Source organism: Hevea brasiliensis, chromosome 7, assembly GCF_030052815.1.
Source record: "Hevea brasiliensis isolate MT/VB/25A 57/8 chromosome 7, ASM3005281v1, whole genome shotgun sequence".
NCBI lineage: Eukaryota > Viridiplantae > Streptophyta > Magnoliopsida > Malpighiales > Euphorbiaceae > Hevea > Hevea brasiliensis.
Genome location: NC_079499.1, coordinates 49390040 through 49415201, shown reverse-complemented (window position 1 = coordinate 49415201; position 25162 = coordinate 49390040).

Genomic DNA, 25162 nt, shown 5'->3' with positions numbered 1-25162 from the left:
AAAAATCTCTCCATAATTCAAGTACCCTTAACATACTCGCAAACTTTAATGAAGCAATAATAAAAAACACATACTTACCACTTTGGAAACTCTTCAAAACCTCTCAAAAACTTGGTCTTCTTGTTGCCTATCTACTGCCCAAGGTGTATGGACAACTTTTAATGAAGGGAAATGCCAAGAAACAAGCTTGGATCAAGCTTGCATGGAGCTTGTAACAAATGGCTATGGAGGTTTTCTTCCTTCTTGGTCTCGGCTGGATTTTGAGAGGTAGAAGAAAGTGACTTTCTGCTATCCAAAAATCAGATTAATGGTCCACTTTAGGTGCTAGTGGACCACTAAGTTAAAATTAAATCTTTGTTTATTCTTAAGGTTTCATTTTCCCACATTTAACTCTCAATTTTTGCTATTTAAACTATGTACCACTAATTTAATTTTTCATGACATTTTCTAAGAGTAATATCATTTATTTTTAATGGACATTTAGGTCAAAAGATAACTTGGGGTATCAAATGACCACAATGCCCCTGTTCGGGTTGCATTCTAGATTTTTCGGTAACACCGAGTTTTGTCCGTTTTTTGATTTCTCACTTTTCTTTGTACTAATTAATTAATTTTTATTTGATATTTCTAATAGTATTTACACTTCAATATACATTTATTTAAGTCCTAAAAATATTTTCCAGGGTTTCACGCAGCCCAGGGCTAGTCAACGGTCCACGCCGTGACTTCCCGTTGCGGTCACCCATCGCTAGGTTTCTCGGCTCGTTTAACTTGGTTACATTTCATTACTATTATTTTTCCTTTGTTTTTCTTGTATTTTCTTTTCTTGTATTTCATTATTTTATGTCTCCTCATCAATATGTAAGTGTAGTTCTAGGCATCCTAGCTGTCTAGATAACACTGGTCACAGGAACAGTAGAACGCACTACCGAACATAGGGGTGTTACAATTCTCCACCCCTTAAAATAAATTTCGTCCACGAAATTTTACCCAATAGCTATCTTACAATAGTGATACGTTTATTTTCTCCGTTCTATATGATCGTATAATCTTCTTTCCCTCGAATTTGTCTAAGACATTTAACAATCTAATACAACATTTAATTTGTTTGTATAACACCAATCTTGTCTTACTATTGTGCTGTTTAATATTTCGATTCATGTTTCTTCTTGAATGACCCTTGAGGTCATGTTAGAATGATTTATGTAGTCATTAGTCCTCTGACCATTCTAGTCAATAGTCTTCCTCACATTCGTAACATTTCTTTGTTATATCTGAATCAACTGTTCAAATTTCTACTTCCACAACTCTTTTTATCTTTTAATATTCTATAACTTACTTCCTTTTGTACTAAACCATAACCTTTCGATTTTTTAACTTTTGAGTTTTAAATCCCTAAGTAGGATTTTCAAACTTATTTCTAACAATTAAATTCTGTCTTGGCATAACTATACCAAAACAAATGCCGTTGGCAACTATCCTCATCTTGGTGTACTATCGAGTAGTATGTAGCTCTACACAATAATCTCAAGTCGATCTTGTGTCTGACTACGATTATAAACATCAAGAACATTGCATAGTTACTACGATACATCCCAATAGATCAAATTTTCCTATCTTTTATCCTTTTTGAATTCACTGATATCCGAAAGTCATTCTGATTACAATATCCATTAACAATTACTAACAGTAACATCTCTGCCTTCATCTAGAGCAATTTTATTGCCGCATCTTACTTTTACGTCCTCTTGCCTTATATTAAGTAGGCTCGCCAATTAGCTTTATAATTTATGGTGTGTTAGAAAATACTTTTCGACGATAAACTCTCCCAAAACTAATTTCACTTATTATCACAATCCTTATCTTAAAGGACTAATCACTAATGCATCAAAATTTATTCCCCTGTAAAGGAATAACAACAGAACATATAGTTCTAACACTAACATAAAAGTATGCAGACCCCAGGTCAAACAATACATAAACGAAGAGTGCCATCCTTCTTCTTAACAAACAATACTGGCGCTCCCCATGGTGACACACTAGGGCGGATGAAGCCCTTTTCAAGTAGTTCTTGCAACTGTACCTTTAACTCCTTCAACTCTGCTAGTGCCATTCTGTATGGTGTTATGGAGATTGGATCCACACCAGGCAGAACATTAATTTCAAACTGCACTTCTCTTTCGGGAGGTAATCCTGGCAATTCATCAGGAAACACATCTGGAAAGTCATATACTGTAGGGATGTCCCTCAATGCTGGACTCCCCACTTGGGTGTCTACCACATGTGCCAAGTATGCTTCACACCCCTTTCTGATCATTTTTCTAGCTAGTGCAGCCGAAATGACATTTGATGACAATAGCTGCCTCTCCCCATTTATTACCACATCACTATACTGAGGGAGACTAAAAGTGACTGTCTTTAATCTACAGTCAATCATGGTGTGATGGCTGGCTAACCAATCCATGCCTAAGATGATATCATAATCTCTGAAGGGCATTTCAATGAGATCAGACAGAAAAGTGTGTCCTTGGATCACCAAAGGACAATCCCTATACATTCTATTAACTCTGACCTCTTGTCTTAATGGACTGGTTATTAGCACCTCAAAGTTCATTTTTTTTATATGGAACAGCAATGCAATTAATGATGCTAGCACTCACATAAGAATGGCTAAAACCCAGATCAAATAACACAAATACATCTTGATTAAAAGTTGAGAAGGTACCAGCCACAACATCAGATTTCTTAGCTTCTTCTCTCTGTCTCATTGCGTAGACTCTGACTGGAGCATTGTCTTGCTCTGATTGCCTTGGCTGCCTGCTAGGTTACCTCTACCCCTGCCTCTACCTCTGTTGGGTGGTTGTGAACCTCTGGTGACAGGGCTTTGAACTGACCCTTCAGCAGTAGTAGGAGGTGGTCTAACTCTATGGGCACTGGTGTAGTCCTTGGCAAAGTGTCCTATGCCTTCACAGTTATAATAGGCTCCTATGGCCTTCTAGCATACCCCACCATGATTTTTACCACAAGTTTCACTTTGGCAGGGAGGGTAGGAACTTTTAGTTGTTCGACGATTGGACCTTGGTGGTCTCTGCCTTGATGATCCACCTCTGTTATATCCCTGAGCTCGGGGCTCCTCAAATTCTTTTCTCTTTCTCGAATTACTGCCTGAGCTCTGACCCATAGGTTTCTCCCTCTTCTCTATTTCATGTTGCCCTTGTGGGGGTTTGTTCTGTACTTGGGCTTGGTCTAACAGATTATCAGCCATTTGTTGAGAGAAAGTGGCCATTTGTTGGGCCATTTGTGTAGTAATTTATACCGGTAAAACTGGTATAGTCGGGCATTCGACACTTTGTGAAGCTGGGGCCTCAACTTGTACCTCAGCCTCTATCGATTGATCAACTGAACGATCACCCTCTTCCATAGTCAATTTGAGGATCTTAGACCTCCTGAACAAATAGCACAAGGAGACTTCCTCCCGTTAGTGCATATTTATAATGTAATGTACTGTATGTATCAAATAATGACATTGAGCAGTTGTACTATGAAGAAAGAATATTCAAATTATAGGTGAAAATGGAATTTAAAAACTAGCTCTGATAACACTAATACATGTCACACCCTACCCCTCTGTAAGGCATAACATGATCCCGTAGTATACCTAATGAATTACCAACTTCGTCTACTGATAACCCATTAAATAAACTATAAGGGATTTTAAAACTTTTTTTACTTCTTTTCCACAGTGGTGAGCACTATTTACAGGTGTTAAAAAAAAAAACTTTCTTTTGAACTGAAGTGAAACAGCTAACACATTTGAATTATTAGTAATTTCTGTGAAAATTTTGGCGGAGTGCCATCTATATTTTGAATAAAACAGTCCTTCAAACACCTGTAAAAAGCACTTCAAATATATTTCTCAATCTCAACTCCAACATTTAATCAACACAAGTCCACAATAATTTTTCAGTATTTTCAAAGGCTGAGATAAAAGAAATACAGTACAAATTTTACAAGCCAAAATAATTCACAATTTATTTTACAACTTCAATGTACAACTTTAATTTACAACTGCTCAAAACCAAGAACACTATATACATACAATGAACATACATTACAATATAAAATGCAAACTATGGTATACTCAATATACCCAATGATCTCTCAGTGTAGTACTAGTAGCCTAGTCTACTGCCTTGTCAGTTTGTCTACCTACGACAGCAATGAAAAGCTGTCGCTGAGTAAAATTTACTCAGTAGTGCACAATAATAATTTAAAATGCGATATATAAATCTTTGATTGACAATTCACAAATCAAATGATTCACAATTCCATTTCACAATTTACAAAGTTCATATAACACAAATTTGATTAAATAACTGAGTAACACAGTTTTGCCAATCAATAACACAATTTGATCAAATAACTAAACAATACAGTTTTACCAATCAATAACACAATTTGATCAAATAACTGAATGACACAGTTTTACCAATCAATAACACAATTTGATCAAATAACTGAAGAATACAGTGTTGCCAATCGATAACACAATTTAGGCCATGACACAATTTTTCTACACTTGCCGTGTTGTACACCAGGACAAGACACACTCACCCCAATAATCGAAATCAATGAGGGAGGAAGCTAGCTAAATAAAGAGTACTCATCCACACTCACCTTAGACTGACAAGTCAAAGAGGGAGGAATATAGTCACACTCACCCCATAAATGGAGGAGGAATATAGTGTACTTATTAGAGCACTTGCAGGCGTTACGTATCGCCATCCCTGCAAGCTCCTGGGTTCACACGTGAGAGTTCCCAAGAATCGTAGGCATTATGTATCGCCGTCCCTACTTTGCTCTGATAACACTAAACACATTTTATCTCAAAATTTCAACTTACAAAGTAGGCAACACAATAATATTCAAATAGGATTCTCAAAGCCAAAACAATAAAAAGTTATTTATAACTCATTTCTTCAAATAAATTTTCTAGTAAAAGCAGTGAATATAAAAAGTATTGTGCACAGACACAATTTAAAACTATAATGTTCAAATAAATTTTTAAGTAGAAAATAAGAAATTGAAATTATTGTGCACAAACACAATTTAAAACAATAACATACAAATAATCATAATTTATTTCAATTGAAAAATTTAAAAGAAATAACTATTGTGCACAAACTTAATTTAAAACAATAACATACAAATAATCATTGAATTAAATCCAATGCTTGTTAAACATAATACATAAGAAAAATGTCATTTAATCATATGAAATATTCAAAACAAAATCAGTTAAAAACTAGTTGTGCACAAACCTCTGTTAACTGTCTCTTGGCTCTGACTCAGTTTTTCCTTCCCTTTCCCTGAGTTTTTGCTAACTGAAACACACAATTTGAAGTGTTTCAGTACTCATTTAAACTGTCTCTAAGAATAAGGTTCAATAATTAATTTATCAAATTCTATTATTTCCTTAGTCAACCTAAGATGTTGACCCTCGATGCAGTCTAGGTGAATTAGGTTTCAATGTTATCAATATGTCACGTTTTATAGCCTTTTAGTGTTGGTACATGTTACCCAATTGATTTCCATGTATAGTGCACTTTAGTGCAAATTTTCGGATTCCGGTATACTAATTTGACCTAACCGGATGACCTAGTTGCCTCAATTTTCGGGTTTCGGTCAAAACTACAAACTTGTAGATCTATGTCTTATTGTACGCGGGGTAAAATTTCAGGTCATTCTGAGTTTACTAGACCAAGTTACGGTCATTTTACTATTGCTGGTCAAAGTGCATCAAAATTAGTCACTTTAGGTCATTTTAGGTCATTTTAGGTTCGGCCAGTTTTTGGACCCGAATTTGTGCAAGCTATTTGACTTGCCTATGGTCATTTCTGGGCTTTTGTGTCTTCATAAGACTTGTAGATATATGTCTCAGCTATTCATGGTAAAACTTTCAGGTCAATTGGACCTGTTTTGAGTGAGTTATGGCCAAAACACTAACTGCTGCCCAAATGGTCAATTTTCAGGCCTTAAATGCACTAATCCAGATTTGGTTATTTTTCAAATTACTTTCCAAGGAGAATTTTGATAAGCTTCCTTCATGAAAGTTGGCACATTTTGTGCCTAGTTTCACCTCCAATTGGTCTCATACCAATTGGAGCCACACACTTAAGGTTCTAGGCCAAATTACCCACTGCCCTATTGCACATTGTCCATCACTCAATCAAAGGACACATTTAATATTACCAAGTTACACATTCATGTCATTTATGTTTTGTACCATAACCTAAACAAATTTCACAACACATTTTTGGTCACTTTGGCAGCTTATAACCACACTCAATATGCACCTTATAGTACAGAATTTACCAAGTCCAAGTTACACACAATTTAACTACATAACAAGCTCATTTACATGTCCAAACTCAAACCCTCATACAAATACACAAGCTGCCATAATAAATACTATAATCCAACAATAATATTTCACAAACCAAACCATGAAAATAACATTTTTATGGTTCACAATTCAAGCTGCAGATTTGTACCTCACTTTGAATAAAGTTCCAAGCTTCCAAATTCAAGTATACATTCACATATACTTAGTATACATCACGCAATTTATTCCTACACATATAAACACTTAATCAACCCTTTAATCTACCATTTACAAGCAAGAATAAACTGCCCTTAAGAAGTTTCCATGGCTGCCAAAAATACACATCTCCCTTAATACATCAATCTCCAAAAATCTCTCCACAATTCAAGTACCCATAACATCCTCACAAACTTTAATGAAGCAATAATAAAAAACACATGCTTACCACTTTGGAAACTCTTTAAAACCTCTCCAAAACTTGGTCTTCTTGTTGCCTATCTACTGCCCAAGGTGTATGGACAACTTTTAATGAAGGGAAGTGCCAAGAAACAAGCTTGGATCAAGCTTGCATGGAGCTTGTAACAAACGGCTATGGAGGTTTTTTTCCTCCTTGGTCTCGGCTGGATTTTGAGAGGTAGAAGAAAGTGACTTTCTGCTGTCCAAAAATCAGATTAATGGTCCACTTTAGGTGTTAGTGGACCACTAAGTTAAAATTAAATCTTTGTTTATTCTTAAGGTTTCATTTTCCCATATTTAACTCTCAATTTTTGCTATTTAAACTATGTACCACTAATTTAATTTTTTATGATATTTTCTAAGAGTAATATCATTTATTTTTAATGGACATTTAGGTCAAAAGATAACTCTAGGTGTCAAACGACCACAATGCCCCTGTTCGAGTTACATTCTCGATTTTTCGGTAACACCGAGTTTTGTCCATTTTTCGATTTCTCACTTTCCTTTGTACTAATTAATTAATTTTTCTTTGATATTTCTAATAGTATTTACACTTCAATAGACATTTATTTAAGTCCTAAAAATATTTTCCATGGTTCCACGCGGTCCAGGGCTAGTCAACGGTCCACGCCATGACTTCCCGGTGCGGTTACCCATCGTTAGGGTTCTCAGCTCGTTTAACTTTTTTACATTTCATTACTATTATTTTTTCTTTGTTTTTCTTGTATTTTCTTTTCTTGTATTTCATTATTATATGTTTCCTCATCAATATGTAAGTGTAGTTCTAGGCATCCTAGCTATCTAGACCACACTGGTCACAGGAACAGTAGAACGCACTACCGAACATAGGGGTGTTACACAGGTCAAGAAAGGGAATAAGACTAGAGAATAATGTAACCAATTGAGTTATGGGAAAGTTAAAAGAGTTAATTAATGAATAAATTGAGAAACCCATATAAGATTGGAAAAAATAAAGTTAAGATTTAAAGGAAGCAAATGTAGTCTTAGAAAGGGTAAAAGAGATAAATTGAAAGGTATGGATGAAGAATGTAAAAAGGAATGACACTAGGGAAAATAATTATTATAGTATAGAACCCAAAAACGCAAAACTCGGAGTAATTCTGTAACACTCTCACTGTAGCAATTTTGTACATTATACTATTTCGATGACTGGTGTCGATCCAGACAGCTAGAACATTTGAAAAAAATATTTAGACTAGAGTGAGAAGTCATAAATAACTTAAATAATAATAAGAAAAATTTAGGAAAAATTTTAGAAATAAAATACAACCAAGTAAAATGAGTCAGTGCCCTAGCGATGGGTAACCTAGTGGGAAGTTGCGCTCTTCGTAGCTAAGAGCCCTAAATCCAGGAGAAAATTCATAAAATAATTTTTAAGACTCCAGAGAAGAGTCATTGAGGTTTCGATGGCATTAGAATGCCAAGAAAATGCTTAAAAACATTTTTAAATTGGTACAGATAATTTTAGTCTGTTAAGTAAAACGAAGGGCATTTTGGTCATTTTGTCTTTAGAGATGATTTTTGACCAACTTTTCCAGTTAAGTAAATAAATTATATGATATAAAATATAAATAACAAGTGATCAAAATAAAATTGAAAATAAGTAGAAAAGAAAAGAAAAGAAAAGAAAATAAAGTTTAATTTGATTTATGACATAAGCATGATGTCATAAATGAATAAAATTAAATTTCTAACCAATGGAATTAACCAAGCAACTTAAAAGGAGATAAAAATGACAAAATTCTGCTCATTTTCTTTCCCATTTCCTACCACTCTTTCTCTTCACCATTGAAGAGCTTTCCTCTCTCTCTCTTGCCAAACCTCACTTTTTCACCATAAAACCCTAATCTTTCTTCATTAAAACTTCTGCTCACACCTTAGATTACCTCTAGGCAGCAATTTGAAGGGGAAATTAAGAAGATTTAATAAGTTTGGGATAACTCAAGTTGAGGTTAGTGCCTATTTCTTCTCTTTTTCTTTAGATTTTGTGCTAGTAACATTATTTATGCTAGGAAATTGAGAAAATTGAATAAATATGTGTCACGACCCAACCTATGGGCCGGACCGGCACTAGGACCTGGGCCAGCCTAAAGCCCCCGAGGCCCGTAGTAAGCCTTAACTATTCATTAACCCAACTCTAAGGCCCATTTGGGCCCAATTTCAAGAAAACAAACGGACAGAGTCCGGCCATAAAATGGACTTTCCAACGGGGAGTTTTTGACTCACCCGACCTGTAAACACAATAAATACTCAATTGGGGAGCTCAGCTCACCCTCCACATACTCATCAACATAAAATAAATGGGAGCTCAGCTCCCTCATCCAATCCATCAACATGCATAACATATTTAAGTTTACAGGTCCAACATAATAATAATATTACAGACCAAATTCAAATAATTACTGCTAACATATGCGGAAATTCTAGGAGTAATTAAAATTACACAATATTGATAAACAACCTGCGAGGTAGAAAAGCAGGTTAACCCAGAACAAAATATCCTCCTGTGGCCTGTAAAAATTTTTGAACAGGAGTGAGCGTTCGACTCAGAGAGTAAAATATCAATCTTAACTATAATCTCTATAACTATCTGAAACTAATGCGACCTGTAGAGTGAAATGCAACATCAACACCATATTCACATCATAGCATCAAAAAGGTAATTTGGAGCACTCACACACCCTGTAACATCATTCATAGTATATGGGAGCTGATCCCCTATACTGACTCTCTCTTAAATCCAACTGTGCCGTGAAGAACTCAGCTCGGACTTCCACTTAAATACCAAATCGGGGTCCCAGCGAAGAACTCAAGCCGTGTCTACCCCGAAGGACCGAGTCCCAGCGAAGAACTCAAGCCGTGTCTACCCGTCCTATCCATAGTCCACACCACATCACACGCACGCCAACGCACGCACACTGCTCCAAATTACCACAACAACATACATGGCACTTTAACATTTATCAATGCATCAAAAATCGTGCCTAGAGTTTAACTACATAAATATATGCATATAAGTGATGCATGAGCATGCTGAACATATAATAATATCGAAATTACAATTAAAATTAATATTCTACTCACAGACTTGATGACAATCACTGTGGTGGCTGGGCGGAGGAAGAAGGCTGTCCCGGCTCACCTGACAATCATATTACAATCATTTAATACAAATGACTCAATACAAATCAAGAAAAGACCCAAATACGTCCTAAGTCGTGCCGAAAATCCGGCAGAGTCCCCCCTATACCTAGGACCTAACCAAAAAGGGTTCAAAACACACTTCTATACTCACAATCCATATATCCACAACTCAGTCATATCACACAGCCCCTCCTGGGCCCACCAAACCAATCATTCATCACAATATGTAAAATTTCAATTTAGTCCCTATAATTGACCATTTTTGCAAAAACTGCCCAAATCAACTCTAAAAATTCTAAAACTTTGCCCCGCGGTCCTTAGCAATATTACTAAGTTATTGCAAAAAGAATCGTAATTTTCTAAGCTACCACGAATATTTTATGGATTTTTAATCCTATTTAAGCACTAGAAAATTACGAAAAAACAAGGTTCGGGTTTACCTTTGCCGATTCCGACTTCAGGGACGCTCGACGTCCGACAATGGGGTAGGCAAAATCTCGCCCAATTCGAGACTTTTCCAGAACGTCTGGTTCGGAATTTCGCACCGGCCAATCGCCGAATTTCCGCGAAATGAGAATACCTACACGAAGCCCATAACACGGGGTTAGTACATAAATTTTTCAATTTTCTAAGCTCATTTAATGCTCGAAAATACACCGCGAATTCCGTGGGACCCACCAAAAACGTTGTCGGAAAATTTTGAAATTAATATCCCGAAGCCCTCGCCGAGTGGAGCGTCTTGGTAGCCTCGGTTTTCTCGTGGATTCACGGTTTGAGAAATCTAGCCCAAAAGTCGAAATGGGCGAAAAATCTTCCCGAGCAAAAATCGGACAATCCGCTCGATGGATTTCGGCGTTCTTGGTGTCTATGGAAAGCTCTCGCGAGTAGATGATTTTGGACACAAGACCGGTCCAATCGGTGGCGAACGGCCGGATTTGGCCGAGAACTGGAGCGACAGCGTGCGCGCAGGGAGAGGAGGAGAGAGAAAGAAAGAGAAAAGAGAGACGACGCGGGAGAAGAAAAAGGAAAGGGGGCGGTTCGATTCGACCGGTCCGATCCGTCCGTTCGATTCGAAATACAAAATTTTGAATTTTTATCGCCTCGGGACCGAAAACGAGGTCCAAAAATTCCGAAAAAATTCCATAAAACTCAGAAAAATACGTAGACTCCAAATATATTTTTAGTTTTGCCACGTGGTCTTTAAATAAATTTTTAAAAATCATCAAAGTTTATATTTTCGGAAAATCGAACCCGATTTTTAAAATCCGAAAAATCTCAAAAAATTTCTTAAAATTTAAATAAAATTTAAATATCAAAAATACTCATAATTAATAAAATTAGGGGTGTTAAATTCTTACCCCCTTACAGAAAATTCATCCTCGAAATTTTACACAAGGCGTAATAAAACACATGATTATGCATTGAACAACACGTACTTGCTACGCATGTCCCGCTCGACTCAGTGCACTCTTCCACTGACTGACTCCTCCACAAAACCTTAACCATAGGGATCTGTTTAGATCTCAGCTGTCTCACTTGGTAGTCCACTATGGCTACAGGCTGCTCCTCAAATGTCAAGTTCTCTTTTAGCTCTATCACATCCGGCTGCAGTACGTGAGAAGGATCGGGAATGTATTTCCTGAGCATGGAGATGTGAAACACGGGATGAACGTGAGAAAGGTTGGGTGGTAGTTCCAACCGGTAGGCAACTGCTCCAACTCTATCAGTAACCTCAAAAGGTCCAATATACCGAGGTGCCAACTTGCCCTTCTTTCCAAATCTCATGACTCCCTTCATTGGAGAAACCTTCAGGAATACATAGTCGCCCACTGCAAACTCCACATCCCTCCGTCTCGGGTGCATAACTCTTCATCTTCATCGAAAGCCGCCTCGATCGTTCCCTGATTAAAGGAACTACCTCTGAAGTGTACTGCACTAGGTCTACATCATGCACCTTCGCTTCCCCCATTTCTGTCCAACACAGAGGAGACCTACACTTTCTTCCATATAGTGCCTCATAGGGTGCCATCCCTATGCTGGAGTGATAACTGTTGTTGTAGGCAAACTCCACCAAAGCTAGCTGCTCATCCCATTGACCTCCAAAATCCAAGACACTCATGCGAAGCATGTCTTCCAGTGTTTGGATTGTCCTTTCGGACTGTCCGTCTGTCTGAGGGTGGAAGGCTGTACTGAAGTTCAATTGTGTGCCAAGTGCCTCCTGCAACTTTCTCCAAAACCGAGAAGTGAACTGGGGCCCTCTATCAGATATTATGGAAGCCGGAATTCCATGCAATCTGACTATTTCTCGAATGTAGAGCCGGGCATACTGTGCCACAGAGTATGTAGTCTTTACAGGTAAGAAGTGAGCTGATTTGGTCAAGCGGTCCACAATTACCCATATCGAATCATATCCTCGCGTGGTACGAGGCAACCCAGTCACAAAATCCATAGTGATCATTTCCCACTTCCATTCTGGGATAGGGAGCTCTTGCAGCTTCCCTGACGGTCTCTGGTGTTCAAACTTCACCTTCTGACAAGTCAAGCACTTGGACACAAAGTCTGCTATGTCTCTTTTCATGCCATTCCACCAGTAGCTATCTTTCACATCATGGTACATCTTGGTGGAACCTGGGTGGATACTGTACAGTGTGTAGTGTGCCTCTTGCATGATTTCATTCCTGAGATTGTCCACATCGGGCACACATATTCTAGAACCTTGCACTAGGGCGCCATCATTGGCAAATCCAAACTCCCCACCTTCACCTTGCTGCACTCTTTCTATGATCTTCATCAGTTGTTGGTCTCTATGCTGGGAAACTCTAACTCTGTCCCTCAAGTCTGGCCTCACTGAAAAGTGAGCCAATAATACCCCCTCATCTGAAAGATCTAGGATTAAACCTTGATCCATCAACTCATGTACCTCCTGAATCAGTGGTCTCTTTTCATCAAATGTGTGCCAAACCGCTGTAAGATTTTTCGCTCAAGGCATCCGCCACAACATTGGCCTTTCCAGTGGTGGTACCGATGGTGCAATCATAGTCTTTCAGAAGCTCCATCCATCTCCTCTGTCTCAAGTTCAAGTCCCTCTGTTGGAAGATGTATTTCAAACTCTTATGGTCGGTGTATATCTCGCACACTTCCCCATACAGGTAGTGTCTCCAGATTTTTAGTGCAAAGACTACAGCCGCCATTTCCAAATCATGGGTGGGGTAGTTCTGCTCATGCCTCTTCAGCTGCCTTGAAGCATAAGCCACTACCTTTCCATTCTGCATCAAAACACAACCTAGGCCAACTCAGGAGGCGTCACAATACACGGTGTATCCTTCACCAATCACGTAGTGTCAACACAAAGGTGGTTAGACACTCCTTAAGCTTCTGGAAACTCACCTCACAGTCATCTGTCCAAATGAATGGAACATTCTTCCTGGTCAACTTAGTTAGGGGAGCCGCTATTCTGGAGAAATCTTGTACAAAACGCCTGTAGTAGCCAGCTAAACCCAGAAAACTTCGCACCTCAGTGACTGTTGTAGGCCTAAGCCAATCAGTTACAGCTTCAATTTTCTTGGGATCCACTTGAATACCGTCTCTAGAAACCACGTGTCCCAAGAATGAGATGCTTTCTAGCCAAAATTCACATTTTGAAAATTTGGCATATAGCTGGTGCTCCCTCAACGTCTGCAACACCATTCTCAAGTGCCACACGTGTTCTTCCTCGGTCCGAGAGTACACCAAAATGTCATCTATGAATACGATGACAAAACGGTCCAAAAATGGCTTGAACACCCTGTTCATCAAGTCCATGAAGGCCGCTGGTGCATTAGTGAGTCCAAAAGACATCACCAAGAACTCATAATGACCATATCTTGTCCTGAAAGCCGTTTTGGACACGTCCTCATTCCTGATTCTCAACTGATGGTAGCCTGATCGCAGGTCTATCTTGGAAAAGAATCTAGCTCCTTGGAGCTGATCAAACAAATCATCGATCCGAGGAAGTGGATACTTGTTCTTCACAGTGACCTTGTTCAGCTGTCTGTAGTCGATACACAACCTCAATGACCCATCCTTCTTTCTCACAAATAGAACAGGAGCACCCCAGGGTGAAGTGCTCGGACGTATGAAACCCTTGTCCAAAAGCTCCTGTAGTTGCTCCTTCTGCTCTTTCTTTTATTCTTTTTCCATCCTGTAAGGTGGCATGGATATGGGGTTTGTACCCGGAATAACATCAATGCAGAACTCTATTCCCCTTTCTGGTGGCAACCCTGGAAGCTCCTCTGGGAAGACATCCATAAATTCTCTGACAACAGGAACATTTTCCATGCTGACACCTTCTACAGAGGTATCTCTCACCAATGCCAAATACCCTTGGCATCCACGCCTCAACATTTTTCTAGCACTAATTGCTGACACCAAATTATATGGAGCCACACTCCTGTCACCATCAAAGCTAAACTCTTCCACACCAGGTATGTGGAAATACACCTTTTTGTTCCTGCAGTCTAAGGTGGCATAATGAGTTGCCAACCAGTCCATCCCCAGGATTACATCGAAATCCATTACTGGTAGAGGAACCAAGTCTGCTGGGAGGATTTTTCCATCCACTACCACTGGGCTACCCGGAAAAACCATATCTACCTCTATGTTGTCACTAAGTGGGGTAGCTACTGACAAAGGGCACTCTAAAGTTGTAGGGTTTCTACCCAACCTCATGGCAAACACAGGGGAGACAAATGAGTGCGTAGCACCCGGATCTATCAAAACACGAGCCTCATAAGAATGTACTGTAAGAATACCGCCACAACCGCATTTGAAGCTTGAGCATCCCGTGGGTCGGTGAAAACCCGTGCTTGACCCCTACCCCGAGTGGCGTAACTCGACATCGACTTCTACCTCCGACCGCCTCCAAATCCACGCCCCTTGTCCTCGGCCTGTTGGCCATCGAATCGATCGTCGCCGCCATGTTGGAAGCACTGATACAATCGGGCGAGGAACATTTGCAACATAACCTTGTGACCCCATCTGTGGCTCATCAAAACGGGCGCTTCTAGCAAAGTGGCCCGTTGGCCACACTCAAGCATACTCGACCTATCAAACAAGGTCTGAATGTCCTCTTCCACATTGTGCACACGGTGCCAAAGAGGATCTCAACTGCAGCCGAATCGCCTTGCCTCGAATCGTTACCACCGCTGATCCGCACTCGGTCCAACCCTCGGATTTGTGTCTAAAACCACTCCTCTTATTTCTCGCTTCTTCCTCTGTAAGTAGTTTGGCCACCGCTATCCGTAGTACCCATGTGGGGAACACCAAGAACCCTCTCGCTCGCTTTTTCTGCTCTTCCGCTATCATCCACAAAGATAGCTAACCTCAACTGTCTGCTCGATCCACCACCACATCAAAAGATCGACGACATCATGGCGTGTTCGCATACCTCCCGTCAAGCCCCTTTAGGAATCTTTTCACCTTCATCTTTTCAGTAGCTACGCTGTAGGGGCATATCCGCTCAATTCCGTAAATTTCAGAGCATATTCATCTACTGCACCGCCATTCGCCTTAAGGCCTCAAAGGCCCACCGCTTCGATCTCTCAAGCTTTACGCACAAACCGATTGATAAAAAGTTCCACAAACTGAGCCCATGTCAAACCCTCCATCCGAGGTAACACGTAGTCATTCATCCATTGCCTAGGCATGGGCCCCATGACGTGCTGCATACATTCTATCAATCTTCTATCACCAATCACATTTCGCTCGCCTCGCAGGAATCCAAACACCGATATGCGTCGTCTGACCCATCAGAAGTACCGGGCACCAACTTCTTGAAGTTTCTGATCCGCTTTGTAAGATTCTCTCTTGGTGCGGTGGATCGCCGGGCCGTGGAGGATGGACCATATCTTGAGCCATCATGTCGATGGTTCTCTGCAGACCAGAGTAGCCGCCATGGGGTCCATGGGACCGTGCCATAAAGGATCGCTCTCAGGGGTTGGTCGCTCCTCTACTTGAGCAGCCTCTAGGCCTCCTACCCCGCCTCCTGGCAAAGGCGCATCATCGTGCCGACACACTTCGTCGGGCACATCTGGTTCTGGTGCAGTGGCAGCTCTCCTGCTTCTACGCATTTTCCTGAAATTCAGCAGCATTAGCCCACAAAATTCAAAACTGCACATTATACAGCTCTATAGACTCATATTTATACATAACATATGGAGCAGAAACTAGAAGCAAAGATGACAATGCAAGACGAATGTGGACCCTATATTTCCGCATGTGACTCCTATTAGACTCTTCTCAACACTTTAGACAACATTCCCTAAGAATCTGGAGCCTAAGCTCTGATACCACATTTGTCACGACCCAACCTATGGGCCGGACCGGCACTAGGACCTGGGCCAGCCTAAAGCCCCCGAGGCCCGTAGTAAGCCTTAACTATTCATTAACCCAACTCTAAGGCCCATTTGGGCCCAATTTCAAGAAAACAAACGGACAGAGTCCGGCCATAAAATGGACTTTCCAACGGGGAGTTTTTGACTCACCCGACCTGTAAACACAATAAATACTCAATTGGGGAGCTCAGCTCACCCTCCACATACTCATCAACATAAAATAAATGGGAGCTCAGCTCCCTCATCCAATCCATCAACATGCATAACATATTTAAGTTTACAGGTCCAACATAATAATAATATTACAGACCAAATTCAAATAATTACTGCTAACACATGCGGAAATTCTAGGAGTAATTAAAATTACACAATATTGATAAACAACCTGCGAGGTAGAAAAGCAGGTTAACCCAGAACAAAATATCCTCCTGTGGCTCAGAAAAATTTTTGAACAGGAGTGAGCGTTCGACTCAGAGAGTAAAATATCAATCTTAACTATAATCTCTATAACTATCTGAAACTAATGCAACCTGTAGAGTGAAATGCAACATCAACACCATATTCACATCATAGCATCAAAAAGGTAATTTGGAGCACTCACACACCCTGTAACATCATTCATAGTATATGGGAGCTGATCCCCTATACAGCTCTCTTAAATCCAATCTGGTGCCAGCGAAGAACTCAGCTCGGACTTCCACTTAAATACCAAATCGGGGTCCCAGCGAAGAACTCAAGCCGTGTCTACCCCGAAGGACCGAGTCCCAGCGAAGAACTCAAGCCGTGTCTACCCGTCCTATCCATAGTCCACACCACATCACACGCACGCCAACGCACGCACACTGCTCCAAATTACCACAACAACATACATGGCACTTTAACATTTATCAATGCATCAAAAATCGTGCCTAGAGTTTAACTACATAAATATATGCATATAAGTGATGCATGAGCATGCTGAACATATAATAATATCGAAATTACAATTAAAATTAATATTCTACTCACAGACTTGATGACAATCACTGTGGTGGTCAAGGAGGAAGAAGGTCGTCCCGCCACCGACAATCATAATACAATCATAAAATACAAATGACTCAATACAAAACAAGAAAAGACCCAAACGCCCTAAGTCGTAGAAAATCCAGCAGTCCCCTATACCTAGGACCTAACCAAAAAGGGTTCAAAACACACTTCTATACTCACAATCCATATATCCACAACTCAATATATCACACAGCCCTCCCGCCCACCAAACCAATCATTCATCACAATATGTAAAATTTCAATTTAGTCCCTATAATTGACCATTTTTGCAAAAACTGCCCAAATCAACTCTAAAAATTCTAAAACTTTGCCCCGCGGTCCTTAGCAATATTACTAAGCTATTGCAAAAAGAATCGTAATTTTCTAAGCTACCCCGAATATTTTATGGATTTTTCTTCCTATTTAAGCACTAGAAAATAACGAAAATACAAGGTTAGGTTTACCTTTGCCGATTCCGACTTCGTGGACGCGCCGACGCCCGACAATGGGGTAGGCAAAATCTCGCCCAATTCGAGACTTTTCCAGAACGTGTTCGCCTAATTTCGCACTGGTCAATCGCCGAATTTCTGCGAAATGAGAATACCTACACGAAGCCCATAACACGGGGGTTAGTACATAAATTTTTCAGAATTTTCTAAGCTCATTTAATGCTCGAAAATACACTGCGAATTTCCGTGGGACCCACCGAAAAACGTTGTCGGAAAATTTTGAAATTAATATCCCGCGAAGCCCTCGTCGAGTGGAGCGTGCTGGTAGCCTCGGTTTTCTCGTGGGATTCACGGTTTTCGAGAAATCTAGCCCAAAAGTCGAAATGGGCTAAAATCGGACAATCCGCTCGATGGATTTCGGCGTTCTTGGTGTCTATGGAAAGCTCTCGCCGAGTAGATGATTTTGGACACAAGACCCGGTCCAATCGGTGGCCGGAGAAACTGGAGCGACGCGCGCGCGCAGGGGAGAGGAGGAGAGAGAAAAGAAAGAGAAAAGAGAGAGACGCGCGCGGGAGAAGAAAAAGGAAAGGGGGCCGGTTCGATTCGACCGGTCCGATCCGGTCCGGTTCGATTCGGCCGGTTCGATTCGAAATATAAAATTTTGAATATTTATCGCCCGGGACCGAAAACGAGGTCCAAAAATTCCGAAAAAATTCCATAAAACTCAGAAAAATACGTAGACTCCAAATATATTTTTAGTTTTGCCACGTGGTCTTTAAATAAATTTTTAAAAATCATCAAAATTTATATTTTCGGAAAATCGAACCCGATTTTTAAAATCCGAAAAATCTCAAAAAATTTCCTAAAATTTAAATAAAATTTAAATATCAAAAATACTCATAATTAATAAAATTTGGGGTGTTACAATATGTAACACCCCTCACCCGACTACAGTGTAGCCGAGCAAGGCATGTTACAATCTCAGCATTTTTCAATTTCATTTCTCAATCATTCATCTCATAATTCACATCTCATTCATATAACTCAATTTCATATTCATTTCCATGCATTATCTATATATTTCAAATCTGACTTCAAATCTATACAATCTCATTCATGCATAAATCACATAAGTAAAATTTTCAAATTTCCTTGATTTATATAATTTACAAAATAATTACAAAATTTCATAATTTACATGATATATAAATTAATTACATATGAAAAAGCTAATTTATTAATTTACATCACATTTATATTAATTATCTGTTCATAATCTACATTACAATGCAATATCTAGCATTTTATACAAAATATAAAATTTGATCTACATAGGCCCTATCTACATGCATTGCTGAGGAGGTGACAAACGTTGACACTCTGCAGATCCAGACTCCAAAATTTCTGTTTAGTATTCGCTGAGCTTTAACTTCGGTACCTGCGCGAGGAAACAATTCCATCGCGCTAAGCATTGCTGCTTAGTAGTGCAATAATATAGCAAGAAGATAAAATATACAAATAAAGAAAGAACGAAGCATAATTTGAATATTTAAGAATCAATTTAATTTAATACAATGTGTCTAATATTAATTATCTTTTGTTCTAATTTGTTCCGCTTTGGAAGCGTTTAATTCCTAAATTCACAGTGATAATGTACAATATACATAATTAATAAAAATACTCAGTTAAATTTATGCTTATATTATCATGTAAGTCACATTTGCAATATTTATATATGGTATAATTTTCTTTGCTAATCTTTTAGCATTTTCTCTATACTTGCTAGGTTGTTTTAGATTATCTCATAATAAGTAAATTTTAATAACGGTCCAGTTCATTTTGATTCTTTCTGATAAATAACTATTCTAATTTATTTTAGGTCATCTCACTCATTTATTTTATTTGATTTCTAATATTTTAAATTGCTAATATTCTTAACTTATCTCAATAAATACACTGCCCAAGTAACCTACGACAGGCTGACTAAACTGGATAACGGGTCGTTGGCACTGGACACCGCGGTGCCTCGGGCCGTCATACCATGGGACGCAGAACGTCAACCATGTATGCAGTCAGTATGGCTAAAAAGCCATGATAACACATAATCGGGCATAAAAGCCATGAATACAGGCATAAAGCCATGAATGTGGGCATAAAGCCATGAATACGGGCATAAAGCCATGAATACAGGCATAAAGCCTTTCGCAGTACTGCTAAAACAATACCCTATTGGCATGCCAAACTATCCAATCTGACACACATGTCTAGGCAATACAAGGGCACATAATATCATTAAATATTAATATATTGTGTTTTATGAGTTTATTATTTCATGATAAATTTCAATTATAATTCATACATTCATTTGATCATTTATATGATCACAATTCACATCAATTATCCTTTTATACCATTGTACTCAAAATGCTTCTCCTCTCTACAATAATGAGAACTAATGTCTCATTCATGCATTAATATAGTTCCTTTATTCATTCATTATGTTATTCATATTAATCACAATTCTAAACAATGGTTTACATGTGCCATTGTATTCAAAACATTTTTGCTTTTCTCATTTATACATTCAAGAATCTACTTATGTAATTTCAAATTTTGTATTTCCAGTTGAGTTATTAATATTTTATGAATTCCATTTGTGATGGGCATATAAGCCCTAACTATCTATTCACATCAGTTAGGTGACTATTTTTTCATGTTTCAAGTAATCCATAAACATTTCATGGATTTCAAATTTGTGGCCTTAATTTCTTTTTAACAATTTTGACTAGGATGCATAGTCTACATTTATCATACAATTCTAAGCATTTAAGCTTAGAATTGGTTCTAGGTCTTCATCTTAATTTACTAATAATTTTGATTACTATTCCCTTACTAGTCAACCAAAATGTTGACTTTTTCATACTTAATGGATATATTAATTCTAATTACACCAAGATCCCACATTTTGAGTTTTACCTTCGCTAGTACTAATTGTCAATTGCAATTTAAAGTTCCCTAGATGCATTTCTAAATTTTCATACCTTAATTTGTTCTACCAATCTAGTTATTGTACTTTGTATCTTTGTATTACTATTTATATTACTATTCACTCAAATTGTTGACTTTTTAATACATAATAAATTTATTGAATCTAAGTTCTCAAAGATACCACATTTTGCATTTCAAATTTGTTGGTATTGGTTGCCAATACCATTTCCAAGCTTATTGGATACTTTTGAATTCTTCAAGTTTTGGTGTCACTATTCACCTCATTGGTCAACAGAAATGTTGACTTTTGGATAGAAAATAGGTACATGGATTTTGGCATTCCCAATATGCCACATTTTGCATTTAAAACTTGTTAGAATTGATCACCAAATCCATTTCCAAACTTAGCACTAAAGGGCAGAATTTTCAGTTTTTGTACCATAAGTTTACTGTTCCATTAGGGACTGTTACAGTGAAAATTTGAGGAAATGGTAAACATGAAAGTTGTTCCTTATTTTGTCTAGTTGAATTTCCTTTTTTGAATCACTCCATTTGGAGTTTTTTAGATCCAGATATGGTCCAAAAACCACAGATGGCCGGATTTCCAAAACTGCAGAGTTACCATATCTACAGTAACATGAACAGTAACTAGAGTCACTTGGTTGGATGGGTTCTGGCCATAATTTGGGGTAGGTTCCTTCACAAAAGTTGTTTGTATATATCTTAACTTGTTTCTGTAAAAATTTCAGGTCAATTGACCATATCTACAGTGAGTTATGGCCAAATGAACATTTACTGTTCATTTGGTCATTTCTGCAGGTGCTGTTGCAGGGTATCCGGATTGGAGCCAACTTTTGGTCCACTTGCCTTGGTCTTTTGGGCATGGTTTCTTCAGTAAAAATGTGCCATTATAAGTCTAGTTTCATGTCCAATTGGCCAAACACCAATTGGACCAACACAGCCAATGATATGGCAGTCCAAACAGACTGGACTCACAGCCTCATTTCTGCTGTCTTTGGGCAGCCTTCCCATTTCACTTTTCCATGCATTAGCTCACTTCAAATTATGATTAACTTGCCTTAAATGGTCACTAATTGACCATTAGAATGTCCATTAATCATTTCATAAGCCAAGTCCACATTTTACTCCCAAAACCCTAGCTCAAATTCATGGTTCACACAACACACACCAATTAAACATACTAATCACACTTCTCATCATAATCAAGCAAGTTATCCATTTTATTTACAATAAAACACTTCAAATCCTACTCCTACACAAGCTGGCTGGATTCTTAGTCTAACATATATCCATCAATTTCATCATTTATCATGTAATTCTAGTATAACTCACTTTATTTTCATCATTTATCATGTAATTCTAGTGTAATTCACTTTATTTTCATCATTATAAGAGGAAGAAGTAAGAATTTAGCACTAACCTTAGGAGGGCAGAATTTTCCCTTGCAAATTCCTCACTTTCTTTTGTTTTCTTGGCTACCAAACACCTTCCCAAGAGGTAAGGATAATTTTTAATGAAGAGACTTAAGGTTTAGTGGTGAGAATTCAAGGTTTGGAAGAGAGAAAATGAAATGAATTTTAATGGAGGAAGAAAAGGTTCACGTCTAAAATTGGGAAGAAGAAGAAAGCTGCATTTTTCATTCATTTTCTGCCCATTTTATTGATTTTAAATGGGTTATAGCCATGTGTCAACACTTGAGTGGGTGAAGGCACACTAATGACATCATGTGATGTCATAAATTCCCATTTAATTCATTTTTTTTCTTTTCTTTTCTACTCATTTTCAATTCAATTTTTAGTGATATTTATTCACATTTTATGTCATAATAATTATTTACTTAACTGGACAAGTCGGCCAAAAATCACCTCTGAAGGCGAAATGACCAAAATGCCCTCCATTTGGCTTAACGGGTCAAAATTGTCTGTACCGATTGAAAAAATTTTCTAGCTATTTTCTTGGCATTCTAATGCCATAGGAACCTCAATGACCCTTCTCTGGAGTCCCAAAAATTATTTTATGAATTTTTCCTCGGGTCTAGGGCTCCTCGTTGCGAGAACCGCAACTTCACTTTGGTTACCCATCGCTTGGGCAACTGCTCGTTTAACTTAGTTGTATTTTATTTCTAAAATTTTTACTAAATTTTTCTTATCAATATTTGAGTTATTTATGGTTCCTCACTTTAGTTTAAATATTTTTCCGAACGTTCTAGCTGTCCGGACCGACACCGGTCACCGGAATAGTAGAATGTACTGAGTTGCTACCGGGAGGGTGATACAAAATATGTGCATGTTTGGGCCTCTAAAAATTTTGGCAGCTTTATGGGGGGAAGTAGTTCGGATTATTTTGATGGATTAAAGTGGATTAGAGGTAGTGTTTGAAGTGTATATGTAGAGTGATAATGAATTAGTATGTTTAATTAATGTATGTGCATGTATGGACATTTGAAAACTAAGGTTTGAGGCATGAAGTTAGGGTTTTGCTCATGTGTTGGTGAATGGAAGTCCTAATGGTCAATTAGTGACCATTTGGCTGTGTTTGATAAGGAATTGAAGTGAATTACGGCTTTGAATTTGAGGTTACGTATGCTATCCAATGTGCCCTGCAGGTCTGGATGTGAGTTCAGCAAGGTTGGGAAGCTTTAACTTGAGTTGTGTAGGTTCAATTGGTGCAAGGCCAATTAGACATAAAACTAGACACATAATATCACAACTTTGATGAAGAAACTTTTCCCAGAAAACAAACTTAGGATGACCTAAAAATTAGCCAAATCCGGGTAATCAATTATGGACCTGGTAAAAGTGACCAAATGAACAGTATTTGTTCATTTGGCCATAAGTCATAGTAGAAATATCCAATTGACCTCAATTTTACATCAATAGAAAGCTTAGACAATTTAGAACAACTTTCATGAAGAACACAAACTCAAGTCCTGAACCTAACCAATTCAAATTGCTAGTCCAAGTTAGGACACCAAATTTGGCAGAACCAAATTGCCCAGAAATTCTAGGTAGAGGTCAATCCAGCAAGTTATGGTAAAATGGCAATAACTTGAGCTAGAAAAATCCAAATGGAGTAATTCAAAAAAGAAATTAAAGAAGACACATAAAGGAATAACTTTGATGAAGAAAAGTTTTCAAAATTCTCACTGTAGCTTAGACCAATGGAACAATAACTTAAGGTATGAAATCTGAAAATTTTGAATAACATAAAATAAGATTTGAAATGGTATTGGAAACCAATGCCAACAAAAATAAAATGTAAAATATGGTATATTGGTGAACTTTGGCTTAGCAAATCTATTATGAATCAAAAAGTCAACCTTTGAATGAAAATGGTCAAATAAATAGTAACCACTAAATTATGTGAAGTAGAAAAATAAACTATAAGAACCATTATAGTTGTTAATATAGGATGTGATAGGTAAATTGTGAATGGTGAAGTTGAGTGACCCCAATGATATAGGAAAAGGTATAATAAATTAGAAAGCTATTGTAATGGTTAAGATATAGGTAATGTAAATAGTTGATTTAAATTTTTGAATTTGAGTGACACTAGGATTTAAGGAAAATTTAGCTAAATTTGAAATCCATGAAATATTTATGGACTACTTGGAATATGAATAATATTTATATAAATAGGGAAATGAATAAATGAATGCATAAATTATGTAAATATTAGACTTAGAGATTTATGTTTCTATTATGAAAAAGATTAAAATGCTAGAAATTTTAATTAGAACCTATAATGAAATAATGAAACTTATGAACATTTAATAGTACTATGTGCCCATGTATTGCCTAGACATGTGTGTCAGATTGGATAGATTGGCATGCCAATAGGGTATTGTTTTAGCAGTACTGCGAAAGGCTTTATGCCTGTATCCATTGTAACATCCTCCCGGTAGCAAATCCGCACAGTCTACTGTTCCGGTGACCGGTGTCGGTCCAGACAGCTAGAACTTCTAGAAAAAAAATATTTAAACTAAAGTGAAAAACCATAATTAACTCAAATATTAATAAGAAAAATTTAGTAAAAATTTTAGAAATAAAATACAACCAAGTTAAACGAGTCGGTGCCCAAGCGATGGGTAACCAGAGGGAAGTTGCAGTTCTCGCAACGAGGAGCCCTAGACCCGGGGAAAAATTCATAAAATAATTATTGGGACTCCAGAGAAGGGTCATTGAGGTTCCTGTGGCATTAGAATGCCAAGAAAATATTTAGAAAAATTTTTCAATCGGTACAGACAATTTTGACCCGTTAAGCCAAACGGAGGGCATTTTGGTCATTTCGCCTTCAGAGGT